This window comes from Pimephales promelas, chromosome 16, assembly GCF_988280905.1.
Source record: "Pimephales promelas chromosome 16, fPimPro1.hap1.1, whole genome shotgun sequence".
Taxonomy (NCBI): Eukaryota; Metazoa; Chordata; class Actinopteri; order Cypriniformes; family Leuciscidae; genus Pimephales; species Pimephales promelas.
The window spans coordinates 5,424,044-5,439,317 of NC_142784.1; the positions used below are offsets into that span (position 1 = coordinate 5,424,044).

Consider the following 15,274-nt stretch of genomic DNA (forward strand, 5'->3'; position numbering starts at 1 on the left):
ATGTTGTCTGTTTTGTTTACTACTACATTTGCTTATCAAAACCTCTTGGCTCTTGCACACATGGACTGGCAGTCACCACAGAGTGGTGCCAGACTTCCTTTCTCTTCCCGCTGCTTAGATGGTCTTTGCAGCTGTTGTGAATGGAGCTCCATAAACATGTTTGTTGTGGGTTCTAGGAGTCCTGCTGAACATGGTTGGCCAATAATCACAGAGGCTGGCTGGCCACCCCATAGTTTATGCTGTCCAAGGCCTGGTCCACGATTTGCATCTTATTTGTGCACAGGCTGGCAGGCGCTGTGGCTTAGTTGGTTAAAGCGCCTGTCTCGTAAACAGGAGATCCTGGGTTCGAATCCCAGCGGTGCCTTTGACTGTGCCCTTCTGTTTCGCAAGGCCTTGAACCCTCGCAATTCTTTGCTTTTCTGAGAACTGACCACAAACGGTGAAACTAAGGCTTGCTATGCAATTTCTTCCACTTGCAAACCATCCCTGAGCTGTTGTTGAAGGACAGTGTCCCAAGATAACAAATCACAGCATCAAGGCGCTGTGTCTTAGTTGGTCAAAGCGCCTGTCTTGTAAACAGGAGATCCCGGGTTCGAATCCCAGCGGTGCCTCTATCCAGCTGACTTTGCTCTTTGGGATTGTTCTTGGACAGAGAGCCTTGAGACCTTGAATCCAGTTTAAATTGTGCAGAGGCTAGAGCACATGTCTTTTCTGCCCGCAGAGTGAAAAGCATTACAGTGTTGGAAATGCCCAGATGAAAAACCATCAAGTGGCCCAACCACATAATCATGTGGGCTCTGTGGCGCAATGGATAGCGCATTGGACTTCTAGATTGCAAAATGAGGACATTCAAAGGTTGTGGGTTCGAGTCCCACCAGAGTCGTACCTTTAGCCCTTTTGTCAACCCCATACTGTACAGTGTTGCCCTCAGTTAACAGAAAGCTTTTGAGGCCTCTTGTTCTCAACGTGTTCATTTCAAATAATGTCAATGTAGTTGAAAGGCTTCAAAATGTTGTCTGTTTTGTTTACTACTACATTTGCTTACCAAAACCTCTTGGCTCTTGCACACAAGGACTGGCAGTCACCACAGAGTGGTGCCAGACTTCCTTTCTCTTCCCGCTGCTTAGATGGTCTTTGCAGCTCTTGTGAATGGAGCTCCATAAACATGTTTGATGTGGGTTCTAGGAGTCCAGCTGAACATGGTTGGCCAATAATCACAGAGGCTGGCTGGCCACCCCCCACGCAGTTGTCAACAAACTAGTTTATGCTGTCCAAGGCCTGGTCAACGATTTGCATCTTTTTTGTGCACAGGCTGGCAGGCGCTGTGGCTTAGTTGGTTAAAGCGCCTGTCTAGTAAACAGGAGATCCTGGGTTCGAATCCCAGCGGTGCCTTTGACTGTGCACTTCTGTTTCGCAAGGCCTTGAACCCTCGCAATTCTTTGCTTTTCTGAGAACTGACCACAAACGGTGAAACTGAGGCTTGCTTTGCAATTTCTTCCACTTGCAAACCATCCCTGAGCTGTTGTTGAAGGACAGTGTCCCAAGATAACAAATCATAGCATCAAGGCGCTGTGGCTTAGTTGGTCAAAGCGCCTGTCTTGTAAACAGGAGATCCTGGGTTCGAATCCCAGCGGTGCCTCTATCCAGCTGACATTGCTCTTTGGGATTGTTCTTGGACAGAGAGCCTTGAGACCTTGAATCCAGTTTAAATTGTGCAGAGGCTAGAGCACCTGTCTTTTCTGCCCGCAGAGTGAAAAGCATTAAAGTGTTGGAAATGCCCAGATGAAAAACCATCAAGTGGCCCAACCACATAATCATGTGGACTCTGTGGCGCAATGGATAGCGCATTGGACTTCTAGATTGCAAAATGAGGACATTCAAAGGTTGTGGGTTCGTGTCCCACCAGAGTCATACCTTTAGCCCTTTTGTCAACCCCATACTGTACAGTGTTGCCCTCAGTTAACAGAAAGCTTTTGAGGCCTCTTGTTCTCAACGTGTTCATTTCAAATAATGTCAATGTAGTTGAAAGGCTTCAAAATGTTGTCTGTTTTGTTTACTACTACATTTGCTTACCAAAACCTCTTGGCTCTTGCACACAAGGACTGGCAGTCACCACAGAGTGGTGCCAGACTTCCTTTCTCTTCCCGCTGCTTAGATGGTCTTTGCAGCTCTTGTGAATGGAGCTCCATAAACATGTTTGATGTGGGTTCTAGGAGTCCAGCTGAACATGGTTGGCCAATAATCACAGAGGCTGGCTGGCCACCCCCCACGCAGTTGTCAACAAACTAGTTTATGCTGTCCAAGGCCTGGTCCATGATTTGCATCTTTTTTGTGCACAGGCAGGCGCTGTGGCTTAGTTGGTTAAAGCGCCTGTCTAGTAAACAGGAGATCCTGGGTTCGAATCCCAGCGGTGCCTTTGACTGTGCCCTTCTGTTTCGCAAGGCCTTGAACCCTCGCAATACTTTGCTTTTCTGAGATCTGACCACAAACGGTGAAACTGAGGCTTCTTTTGCAATTGTTTCCACTTGCAAACCATCCCTGAGCTGTTGTTGAAGGACAGTGTCCCAAGATAACAAATCATAGCATCAAGGCGCCGTGGCTTAGTTGGTCAAAGCGCCTGTCTTGTAAACAGGAGATCCTGGGTTCGAATCCCAGCGGTGCCTCTATCCAGCTGACTTTGCTCTTTGGGATTGTTCTTGGACAGAGAGCTTTGAGACCTTGAATCCAGTTTAAATTGTGCAGAGGCTAGAGCACCTGTCTTTTCTGCCCGCAGAGTGAAAAGCATTACAGTGTTGGAAATGCCCAGATGAAAAACCATCAAGTGGCCCAACCACATAATCATGTGGGCTCTGTGGCGCTCACAGCAACCTGTCAGACGACCCTATTTCTGGTAGTGATTACCAAAAATGAGCCAATCACTGTTTGCGGCGCTTCGAGAATTCTTCGAGAAATTGAAAAATGAGCCAATCACTGTTTGCAGTGCTTCGAGAATTCTTCGAGAAATTGACCAATGGGAAAAATGCCTGTGAATACGTCACTGGCCAATGAAATGTATGACTGTCGCTAAGGCCCACAGTGATGCGTTGGCCAATCAGTGAATGTCTCATACCAAGATATTGACCAATCATGTTCTCAGCGGGTTTTATAATAAAAGTGAATCCTCATCGCTACTGTAACAATACAATTTGACTCTTGTGAATACATATTTCTTTTTGACCGGTACATTTGTATTAACGATAATCTTCAGCGGCTATTATAATAAGTTTTTCGCCTGTTACGCTGTTGTTACAATACGTTTTTCTTTCTTGTTTAATAACGTTATAACGTTACGTTTGACGACGCCGTAGAAACTGAGGTAAGTTATATTTATTTCATTATAACGTAACACGACGATGTATTCATAGTTTCATTCATTCATTGTTCGCCATATATTTGTTTGTTTGTTGTAACGTTATGTGTTGTTTTCTGGGGTATTTGTTTGCTTATAATATTGTACAGTGTAAGTTAACTATAAGGGGATTTTGGTCATTCAATCATTCGTTTTTTTAACCACTAAAAAGTGTAAAGTGATTGTATTTCTGTTTGTTTTAGAAATGTACAGTATATTGATTATGCATAGGAGCCAAGTTACCTTTATTTCTATATTGCTTTATACAATACATTTTGTTGCAAAGTTAAACAATAGGAACAAATATTAAGGTAACACTTTACAATAAGGTTCATTAGTTAACTACATTGTTTAACATTGACTAAAAATGAACAATACTACTTCAGCATTTGTTAATCTTTGTTAATGTTAATTCCAACATTTACTAATACTTTATTAAAATCTTGTTAACATTAGTTAATGCACTGTGAACTAACATGAACAAACAATGAACAGCTGGATTTGTATTAACTAACGTTAACACAGATTAACAAAAAAGTAACAAATGTATTGCTCATAGTTAGTTCATGTTAGTTAATACATTAACTAATGTTTAATAAAAGAACCTTATTGTAAAGTGTTACCAATATTCCACATATTCATATTCTGCAGTAAAACAGCTCTGACTAGACCATAGTGTCAATACAGCTCATGTCAGTTCAATAACAGTGTAAAGTGCACACATAGCCACTATACAGTGGAGGCTATTCATGGTGCTCAAACATGTACATGTCAGTATCTCTTTTAGTTTGCCATATATAATGGCTATTTATTATGTATTTATTTGATGTTTGCTTGTAGAGATAGTATGCAGTCACACCATTTTTAAAAGAGTTAAAATAGTTTTGAATAAAATGTTTGCTTTTGCAAGAAATATGTGAAGTTTTGCATGTAATGTGTGTTTTTTATGTGTTTATTTTATAGAATGGAGCCTAAATTCAGGAGGAAACCTGAAGGGAGTCTTAATATGTGTGACTCTTTGGTCGCTCTAAGGGTGAAGGAAGAGAACAAAAAGAAACCCTGGTCTCGGGCTCTCTCCCCAGATAAGGTTTTGGAAACTGCAAGGCGAGCTGTAGTGCACCAAGGTGAAGACCCAAGCAGAAAATCATACATTCTTGGCCAACATACAATGCAGTTTGGGGTCTTCAGAGGTCAGACCTTTAAGTGGGTTGCCGAAAATGCTCTGGGTTATGCTGGGTATCTGGTGGCAAGCATGAGGAGGGAAACGAGTGAAGTGAAATACTCAAAAAACAACTATGCTAATAAAGCAGCCTTTGCCGAATACATTGGGCTTTTCCCAGAGGGTCGTGAGGCCATCTGTATTAAGGAAGGAAATATGGATTCCACAGGCTCCCGGCAGAAGTCTTCGAGTGCCCCACAATCCTTATCCACAGGCTCCCGGCAGAAGTCTTCCAGTCCTCCACAGTCCTTATCCACAGGCTCCCAGCAGAAGTCTTCCAGTGCCCCACGGTCCATACCTTCAGTGTCATCTGTCCGCACCCTTTTGATTGGCAGATCTCAAAATCCACAAAGCATTGACAAAGCCGTCAAAAAAATGTTAACATCACCTGTACCCCAACCAGGTAAGCAGTCTTTAGAAATTTGTTTTTTCCCTTAATCTGTCAGTGTATAGAGTGTTTATTAGTGTAAATTTCATAGTGCATTAAAATTTGCATAGTTTTACAAAACATAGTAATGTTTTTCCAAAGAAGTGACTTATGCAAGCTTGCCTTTTTTTTGGTTTAAAAAATATAGTGGACATTACAATTGTGAAATATTTTTTATAAAATTTAAAATAACTGTTTCTATTAATATGCATTTATTTAAATTTCTTAATTAAAGTTATTACTAGTACAAATTGAAGTGCAGCAAAATGATGTACTATGTGTAATTGGTTGTATCTTTATTCTTCAGCTTTAATTGGAAGATCTACAAAGAGATCTGAAACAACTGTACCAGTGCCTGTAGAATCTACAAGTGTGGCCTCTTTTGCATCATCTGAGCAGGGTGACCGTGAGCTGGTTGAACAGGCAGACTTGCTGGAATCGCAAGTGTCCCGTAAGTCCCTGAACATCTGAAAGATATATATATATATATTATTTGTTTTATCTTGTAAAGGCACGTATTAAAAGTTTTTTGGGTTTTTTTCTGTTAATTTTGCCAAGGTAAACAAATGTGCCTCCCAGTGGGCTGGACTCACACGTTGCCACATGCAGATCAGCTGTGGATTTCAAAGGCTTTGTTTAAGTTTTCATCCCACAACCAACCTGAAATGGACTTCACCAGAGTCGACAGGATGTGGTGGTACCCTCCACAACCGCACTTTGCAGTTACTGGAGTACCAGGGACAGGGCGCTACTTTGGCCATCCCTTCTTTCTTTGGATGCCAAGAAAGCTGTGGAGAGTTCGACTAACATGTCCACATCCTGAATGTGTTAACGTGGAGCTCACGTCAGCAGGACTGCACCAGAAGATCCGACAGGTAGTCGATGTTAAAACGTCCTACTTCATGGCGTCTGAGTACCTGTCTTGTAGGAAATGCAAGAGGAAAGTGATCAGCTGGAGCTTTGACATCATATCCCAGCTGGACATCAGTCATAGGCTACAGTTTCCCTGCATTCTTACCTCAAAGTTGGCATGTGACATGGCAGTGGTCCGCCTTCTGCGTCAGAGAGGTCTGGGAAACAGCAGCAGCCAAGTGCAGAAGAAGCTTGAGGAGCAGCACTCTGAGATCTGGCTGCAGAAGGTTGTCCAGTTTCTGACAGATTGCCAGAGTTTCCGCAAGGGGATCACCGCAGGTCTTGTTATGCCCGTGTCTTTCGAACACCCACCTGCAATGCTCCCTGTACCCAAGCACCGGTGGCTGATGCAAGTGTATGCTCAGGATGTCCTTCAAAGACTAGATGAGGTCAAAGCCAGTATAACATCGCTGTTTGGACGTGTGCTGAAAATGGATTCCACCAAGAAGGTTGCACGCAAGCTTGCTGGTCACAGTGCTGGAACAGCCACCTGGGTCACAAATGTCGGAAACGAACATGGTCAGGTCATCATGTCTGTTCTTACAGCAAGTGAAGGCTTTGGATTGGCACAGATGGTTGCTGGCATCATTAAAAGGTACAGGGATGCTGCAGCGCCTCCACCTGTACTGCTGTATGTCGACAGAGACTGCTGTGGGGCTACTCACCTCAAAACGATGTTTGCGGAATGGAAGGACCTGGAAATCAGACTCGACATCTGGCATTTCATGAGACGGATTTCTGTGGGGTGCACAACAGATTCACATCAGCTGTATGCAACTTTCATGGCTCACCTCAGCCGCTGTATTTTCTCCTGGGACCAGGAGGACATGGACCGGCTTTTAGCGGCAAAGCGTGCAGAGTTGGAAGGACAGCTCATGCAACCCTCAGATGCTGATGTTTTGCGTCGCCTCAGCAAGAGTGAACTGGCCCTTCACTGCAAAAGAACCACACGTGGCACAAGGGAGACTGTGGATCTCATCACCCAGCTGGTCCAGTCCTTTGAAGGGGAGAGGGGACGTGACACTTTGGGTGTGCCTCTCATCAATTCCGCTTGAATGGCTGAGATATTGAAGTCACAGAGGAAACACGTGGCCTGCATTCAAGATCCCCCTGGTGTACAGCTCTATGTGCAGACAGGAACCCTGAAAAAGGGAGGGCACACTCTGCCAACGTTTAGGTGTGCCAGAGGTTCGACTTCATTGGAATCCTTCCACCTCCATCTAAACAGGTTCATTCCAGGTAAAGTAACTGTCCTGTTAGTCTTTTAAAGTAAATGTATTATGGTTGTAAGTAATGAAATATTAAAGTGTTCTTTCCTGTATATTTTAGGGACATTGGCCAGTGATACATTTTTCCAAGCCTACCTGTTGGATGGATTAGCCCGGTGGAATGAGGACAGAGCAGATGCTGCAACCTCTCAGGGCGTGCAGAAGCCCCATTCATACAGTGGCCTCCTTCGTCATGCTGCTAATGTGCTGGGAGAAGATGTTCTTGGACAGAAGATAGTGTCGTATGTTAGTCCACATCAATACACTGGTACGTTCATTACAGTTGTCTGACAATTGTTTTTGCTTGTTTAAATCTTTAGACAATTGTTTTTGCGCTTAGATCTTTGAATAAGGGTCCTTAATAAAAAAAATGTATTGTTAATTGTACAGGGTCCCTAAGCAGTTTGGGAAATTACAGAATTTTGGAATGAACCCTTTTCCTCTCTTGTTGTGTTTTAGGTGAACTGCTTGGAATAGAGTATCTATACCAGCAGACTGGCAAGGTTCCCAAGGTCTACAAGTCAGCAATTCAGGAATTCTGGAGACTGTCGATGTGTCTATTGCAGAAGATGAGGGCTATGTGGAACCTGTGGACTATGATGATTTGACTCTCTCTGCCTTGGATGAAGCACTACCTCCTTGTGTGTCACCCTCTAAATCATGTGCAGTCCCTTCCACAATCCACACCATTCAGTCACCATCCACACAGCCCTCAGAAGATCCACACACGTTGCCCTCTACGCCATCAAAACAGCCCTCAGAAGATCCACACACTTTGCCGTCTACACCATCCACACAGCCCTTAGAGGATTCACACATGTTGCCCTCTACACCTTATGCAGTCACCTCACCTTCTTTTGGTCCCTTGTCTACTCCACCTGCCACACAGTCTGCACCGGCTCTACAAAGGAGACAAAGAAACCTGTCCAGCGAGATGTCTTCCTGTTCAATGCCACCTGCTTTTCCTGATGTAAGAATTCTGCCTTGTTCATAGATTTTATGTACTGGGTTGGTATAATTGAAAACTTTAGATGCAAAAGCCTCCAAATCTGATGTTTTTTTGTCTAAAATTAGCATTTTATCAGACTTCTATGTTTATGTTCAGTTATTTCACTTTAATGGCAATGAAAAGGCCTTATTTATTATATTCTTATTACCTATTGTGTCTGTTTATTTATTTATTCATACATTGTATATAAAGTGTGTGTATATATGCGCTGGTGAGCAAAAGGTTTTTGACAGAAGCATGCATTTAATTACTCAAAAAACAATTAGTTTTAAAAGGGTAACTGTTTGAACATTATGTTTAAAATGTGATTTATTCCTGAGATGGCAAAACTGAATTTTCAACTACCTCTTTTCTTTTTTGTAGGATTCGGTTGGACCTGACAACATCAAAGGTTTTGGTGCAGTCCAGAACTTAGCAGAGACATTGGTTGAACTCAGGGAACACAGTCTTGCTTTGACAAGAGAAGAATCTGCACAAATTATTAGTTTGTGGCAAGGACTAGCAGATTATGACAAAGAAAAGACTGTGTACTCTCCACGCCACCAATCTTCCCTGAACACAGGCCGGTTTAGGGCAACCAAAAAAATTGTGGCACCAGGGGTAGAGAGTACCAGAAGGTAAGATATTTTCATCATATTTTCCCATTTCTGGCTGTTCCGAATGATATGACTACATAGCAACCAGTTTGAATTCTCTCTCCACATTTTCAGATGCTTTGTTGGAGCAAACAGTCCTGCACAGTGGCCTGACTGCAACAGAATTGTCGAGGCAGTTTTTGTGAAACTGTGTGCTGTCTATCCCAACCCTGTGCGTAAAGAAGGAGTTAAAATCTCAAGATTTAACTTGATTGCACATGCCTACAAGCACATCAGAGAGTGCATTTTGAGCAACGCGGAAGTGATGCAACAGACCACCCTCCAGTTACCTGAGGTCAATGCAGCTACACTCACACAGTGGTGAGTTTAGACACTTATGTTTTTGCTCTGTTGGGATTTGTAATCAATGCATCTATAAAAAATAGTTACAACCATATTTTACACTCATTTATTTCATTTATCATATACAAAACATGCATGCCTCCATTCTTGATACAAGACCAGTATAGTATTTTCAAATGGGTTTGTGTACAGTTTCTTATCAAAATGATCTATGGTACCATTTGTTGTTTTGTAGGTACAGCAGACGTACTAGAAGTAATGAGAGGGGCATTTTGACTCAGGGACTCCATGCACCAGATGCCCCAATGACAGCACCAGATAGGCTTCCACCAGCTCTTCAGAAAGAACAGAGTCTGCAGCGTGGGAGTAATGACAAGCCCCATGTGTTCAACTTGCCTCCGAACACAGCTGGGACGGCCAAGATCAGATCTGGGCCACCAATACCTCAGATGATACTGCCACCACCACTTGCACCAACCTCACTTGCTGTACCAGGGCAGCCATCTAGACCACTCCCAGTTATCCTTCCTACTCCTGTTTCCTTCCAACCTATAATGCTCCTTGTAGCACCACCTGGACAAACTATGCCAGCAGCAGCAGCAGCAGCACATCCTTCTGTACCATACACCACTGAGTACTACAGGAAGAAAAAGATGGAAAAGGAGCAGATGGGCATGAAATCAAGAAAATATGTCCGGAAGACAGAAGTAATCATTTGCAAAAAGTGTAGCAAGGAGAGAAAACCACCATCTCATATCCAGTATTTTGGCAATTGGTTCTGTGAGGAGACAGCCACTGAATCATTCACCGACTGGAGGGCAGCACTGCAGACAAGAGGATATGGCAAAAAGAGACCAAGAAGTGAGGAGAAGTGAAAAAGCCGTGGAACTTCCAAACAATTCGGAAGTTGGAACATTCCACAGTGGAAGACAGGACTAAACTGCACCACACTTTTTGCACTAATTATCTGAAATAGTATATTATATTATATGATATTATATTATATGATATTATATTATATTATATTATATTATATTATATTATATTATATCATATTATATTATATTATATTATATTAATGTATTTATTGTATGTATCTTATTATTATTTTTATTCTGATTTTATTGATATAATAGTATATTACAATTATTATACTCCTATATTCTGTATATCTATAATATCTATATTAGATATTTTTGATCAAAATGGCAAATCAAATCAAAATTTGGATGTGTCAAAATTGCACTGCAGTAAAAGTTTGTTTTTGTTCACTATTTTTTATGTGTTTATTTTATAGAATGGAGCCTAAATTCAGGAGGAAACCTGAAGGGAGTCTTAATATGTGTGACTCTTTGGTCGCTCTAAGGGTGAAGGAAGAGAACAAAAAGAAACCCTGGTCTCGGGCTCTCTCCCCAGATAAGGTTTTGGAAACTGCAAGGCGAGCTGTAGTGCACCAAGGTGAAGACCCAAGCAGAAAATCATACATTCTTGGCCAACATACAATGCAGTTTGGGGTCTTCAGAGGTCAGACCTTTAAGTGGGTTGCCGAAAATGCTCTGGGTTATGCTGGGTATCTGGTGGCAAGCATGAGGAGGGAAACGAGTGAAGTGAAATACTCAAAAAACAACTATGCTAATAAAGCAGCCTTTGCCGAATACATTGGGCTTTTCCCAGAGGGTCGTGAGGCCATCTGTATTAAGGAAGGAAATATGGATTCCACAGGCTCCCGGCAGAAGTCTTCGAGTGCCCCACAATCCTTATCCACAGGCTCCCGGCAGAAGTCTTCCAGTCCTCCACAGTCCTTATCCACAGGCTCCCAGCAGAAGTCTTCCAGTGCCCCACGGTCCATACCTTCAGTGTCATCTGTCCGCACCCTTTTGATTGGCAGATCTCAAAATCCACAAAGCATTGACAAAGCCGTCAAAAAAATGTTAACATCACCTGTACCCCAACCAGGTAAGCAGTCTTTAGAAATTTGTTTTTTCCCTTAATCTGTCAGTGTATAGAGTGTTTATTAGTGTAAATTTCATAGTGCATTAAAATTTGCATAGTTTTACAAAACATAGTAATGTTTTTCCAAAGAAGTGACTTATGCAAGCTTGCCTTTTTTTTGGTTTAAAAAATATAGTGGACATTACAATTGTGAAATATTTTTTATAAAATTTAAAATAACTGTTTCTATTAATATGCATTTATTTAAATTTCTTAATTAAAGTTATTACTAGTACAAATTGAAGTGCAGCAAAATGATGTACTATGTGTAATTGGTTGTATCTTTATTCTTCAGCTTTAATTGGAAGATCTACAAAGAGATCTGAAACAACTGTACCAGTGCCTGTAGAATCTACAAGTGTGGCCTCTTTTGCATCATCTGAGCAGGGTGACCGTGAGCTGGTTGAACAGGCAGACTTGCTGGAATCGCAAGTGTCCCGTAAGTCCCTGAACATCTGAAAGATATATATATATATATTATTTGTTTTATCTTGTAAAGGCACGTATTAAAAGTTTTTTGGGTTTTTTTCTGTTAATTTTGCCAAGGTAAACAAATGTGCCTCCCAGTGGGCTGGACTCACACGTTGCCACATGCAGATCAGCTGTGGATTTCAAAGGCTTTGTTTAAGTTTTCATCCCACAACCAACCTGAAATGGACTTCACCAGAGTCGACAGGATGTGGTGGTACCCTCCACAACCGCACTTTGCAGTTACTGGAGTACCAGGGACAGGGCGCTACTTTGGCCATCCCTTCTTTCTTTGGATGCCAAGAAAGCTGTGGAGAGTTCGACTAACATGTCCACATCCTGAATGTGTTAACGTGGAGCTCACGTCAGCAGGACTGCACCAGAAGATCCGACAGGTAGTCGATGTTAAAACGTCCTACTTCATGGCGTCTGAGTACCTGTCTTGTAGGAAATGCAAGAGGAAAGTGATCAGCTGGAGCTTTGACATCATATCCCAGCTGGACATCAGTCATAGGCTACAGTTTCCCTGCATTCTTACCTCAAAGTTGGCATGTGACATGGCAGTGGTCCGCCTTCTGCGTCAGAGAGGTCTGGGAAACAGCAGCAGCCAAGTGCAGAAGAAGCTTGAGGAGCAGCACTCTGAGATCTGGCTGCAGAAGGTTGTCCAGTTTCTGACAGATTGCCAGAGTTTCCGCAAGGGGATCACCGCAGGTCTTGTTATGCCCGTGTCTTTCGAACACCCACCTGCAATGCTCCCTGTACCCAAGCACCGGTGGCTGATGCAAGTGTATGCTCAGGATGTCCTTCAAAGACTAGATGAGGTCAAAGCCAGTATAACATCGCTGTTTGGACGTGTGCTGAAAATGGATTCCACCAAGAAGGTTGCACGCAAGCTTGCTGGTCACAGTGCTGGAACAGCCACCTGGGTCACAAATGTCGGAAACGAACATGGTCAGGTCATCATGTCTGTTCTTACAGCAAGTGAAGGCTTTGGATTGGCACAGATGGTTGCTGGCATCATTAAAAGGTACAGGGATGCTGCAGCGCCTCCACCTGTACTGCTGTATGTCGACAGAGACTGCTGTGGGGCTACTCACCTCAAAACGATGTTTGCGGAATGGAAGGACCTGGAAATCAGACTCGACATCTGGCATTTCATGAGACGGATTTCTGTGGGGTGCACAACAGATTCACATCAGCTGTATGCAACTTTCATGGCTCACCTCAGCCGCTGTATTTTCTCCTGGGACCAGGAGGACATGGACCGGCTTTTAGCGGCAAAGCGTGCAGAGTTGGAAGGACAGCTCATGCAACCCTCAGATGCTGATGTTTTGCGTCGCCTCAGCAAGAGTGAACTGGCCCTTCACTGCAAAAGAACCACACGTGGCACAAGGGAGACTGTGGATCTCATCACCCAGCTGGTCCAGTCCTTTGAAGGGGAGAGGGGACGTGACACTTTGGGTGTGCCTCTCATCAATTCCGCTCGAATGGCTGAGATATTGAAGTCACAGAGGAAACACGTGGCCTGCATTCAAGATCCCCCTGGTGTACAGCTCTATGTGCAGACAGGAACCCTGAAAAAGGGAGGGCACACTCTGCCAACGTTTAGGTGTGCCAGAGGTTCGACTTCATTGGAATCCTTCCACCTCCATCTAAACAGGTTCATTCCAGGTAAAGTAACTGTCCTGTTAGTCTTTTAAAGTAAATGTATTATGGTTGTAAGTAATGAAATATTAAAGTGTTCTTTCCTGTATATTTTAGGGACATTGGCCAGTGATACATTTTTCCAAGCCTACCTGTTGGATGGATTAGCCCGGTGGAATGAGGACAGAGCAGATGCTGCAACCTCTCAGGGCGTGCAGAAGCCCCATTCATACAGTGGCCTCCTTCGTCATGCTGCTAATGTGCTGGGAGAAGATGTTCTTGGACAGAAGATAGTGTCGTATGTTAGTCCACATCAATACACTGGTACGTTCATTACAGTTGTCTGACAATTGTTTTTGCTTGTTTAAATCTTTAGACAATTGTTTTTGCGCTTAGATCTTTGAATAAGGGTCCTTAATAAAAAAAATGTATTGTTAATTGTACAGGGTCCCTAAGCAGTTTGGGAAATTACAGAATTTTGGAATGAACCCTTTTCCTCTCTTGTTGTGTTTTAGGTGAACTGCTTGGAATAGAGTATCTATACCAGCAGACTGGCAAGGTTCCCAAGGTCTACAAGTCAGCAATTCAGGAATTCTGGAGACTGTCGATGTGTCTATTGCAGAAGATGAGGGCTATGTGGAACCTGTGGACTATGATGATTTGACTCTCTCTGCCTTGGATGAAGCACTACCTCCTTGTGTGTCACCCTCTAAATCATGTGCAGTCCCTTCCACAATCCACACCATTCAGTCACCATCCACACAGCCCTCAGAAGATCCACACACGTTGCCCTCTACGCCATCAAAACAGCCCTCAGAAGATCCACACACTTTGCCGTCTACACCATCCACACAGCCCTTAGAGGATTCACACATGTTGCCCTCTACACCTTATGCAGTCACCTCACCTTCTTTTGGTCCCTTGTCTACTCCACCTGCCACACAGTCTGCACCGGCTCTACAAAGGAGACAAAGAAACCTGTCCAGCGAGATGTCTTCCTGTTCAATGCCACCTGCTTTTCCTGATGTAAGAATTCTGCCTTGTTCATAGATTTTATGTACTGGGTTGGTATAATTGAAAACTTTAGATGCAAAAGCCTCCAAATCTGATGTTTTTTTGTCTAAAATTAGCATTTTATCAGACTTCTATGTTTATGTTCAGTTATTTCACTTTAATGGCAATGAAAAGGCCTTATTTATTATATTCTTATTACCTATTGTGTCTGTTTATTTATTTATTCATACATTGTATATAAAGTGTGTGTATATATGCGCTGGTGAGCAAAAGGTTTTTGACAGAAGCATGCATTTAATTACTCAAAAAACAATTAGTTTTAAAAGGGTAACTGTTTGAACATTATGTTTAAAATGTGATTTATTCCTGAGATGGCAAAACTGAATTTTCAACTACCTCTTTTCTTTTTTGTAGGATTCGGTTGGACCTGACAACATCAAAGGTTTTGGTGCAGTCCAGAACTTAGCAGAGACATTGGTTGAACTCAGGGAACACAGTCTTGCTTTGACAAGAGAAGAATCTGCACAAATTATTAGTTTGTGGCAAGGACTAGCAGATTATGACAAAGAAAAGACTGTGTACTCTCCACGCCACCAATCTTCCCTGAACACAGGCCGGTTTAGGGCAACCAAAAAAATTGTGGCACCAGGGGTAGAGAGTACCAGAAGGTAAGATATTTTCATCATATTTTCCCATTTCTGGCTGTTCCGAATGATATGACTACATAGCAACCAGTTTGAATTCTCTCTCCACATTTTCAGATGCTTTGTTGGAGCAAACAGTCCTGCACAGTGGCCTGACTGCAACAGAATTGTCGAGGCAGTTTTTGTGAAACTGTGTGCTGTCTATCCCAACCCTGTGCGTAAAGAAGGAGTTAAAATCTCAAGATTTAACTTGATTGCACATGCCTACAAGCACATCAGAGAGTGCATTTTGAGCAACGCGGAAGTGATGCAACAGACCACCCTCCAGTTACCTGAGGTCAATGCAGCTAC

At 42.9% G+C, this 15,274-nt stretch overlaps 8 non-coding genes across 8 annotated transcripts; all 8 read left to right on the plus strand.

Moving 5' to 3' along the window:
* The first annotated feature begins 290 nt into the window (after nucleotides 1–290).
* trnat-cgu (transfer RNA threonine (anticodon CGU)) lies at nucleotides 291–364 on the plus strand. Its single transcript has one exon. It is a non-coding gene; the product is annotated as a tRNA-Thr (tRNA).
* Nucleotides 365–537: 173 nt separating this feature from the next.
* trnat-ugu (transfer RNA threonine (anticodon UGU)) lies at nucleotides 538–611 on the plus strand. The gene has a single exon. It is a non-coding gene; the product is annotated as a tRNA-Thr (tRNA).
* Nucleotides 612–793: 182 nt separating this feature from the next.
* trnar-ucu (transfer RNA arginine (anticodon UCU)) lies at nucleotides 794–883 on the plus strand. Its single transcript is given in 2 exon segments — nucleotides 794–830; nucleotides 848–883. It is a non-coding gene; the product is annotated as a tRNA-Arg (tRNA).
* Nucleotides 884–1,318: 435 nt separating this feature from the next.
* trnat-agu (transfer RNA threonine (anticodon AGU)) lies at nucleotides 1,319–1,392 on the plus strand. Its single transcript has one exon. It is a non-coding gene; the product is annotated as a tRNA-Thr (tRNA).
* A 173-nt stretch (nucleotides 1,393–1,565) lies between these two features.
* Nucleotides 1,566–1,639, plus strand: trnat-ugu (transfer RNA threonine (anticodon UGU)). The gene has a single exon. It is a non-coding gene; the product is annotated as a tRNA-Thr (tRNA).
* Nucleotides 1,640–1,821: 182 nt separating this feature from the next.
* On the plus strand, nucleotides 1,822–1,911 carry trnar-ucu (transfer RNA arginine (anticodon UCU)). Its single transcript is given in 2 exon segments — nucleotides 1,822–1,858; nucleotides 1,876–1,911. It is a non-coding gene; the product is annotated as a tRNA-Arg (tRNA).
* Nucleotides 1,912–2,342: 431 nt separating this feature from the next.
* On the plus strand, nucleotides 2,343–2,416 carry trnat-agu (transfer RNA threonine (anticodon AGU)). Its single transcript has one exon. It is a non-coding gene; the product is annotated as a tRNA-Thr (tRNA).
* Nucleotides 2,417–2,589: 173 nt separating this feature from the next.
* Nucleotides 2,590–2,663, plus strand: trnat-ugu (transfer RNA threonine (anticodon UGU)). Its single transcript has one exon. It is a non-coding gene; the product is annotated as a tRNA-Thr (tRNA).
* The last annotated feature ends 12,611 nt before the right edge of the window (nucleotides 2,664–15,274 follow it).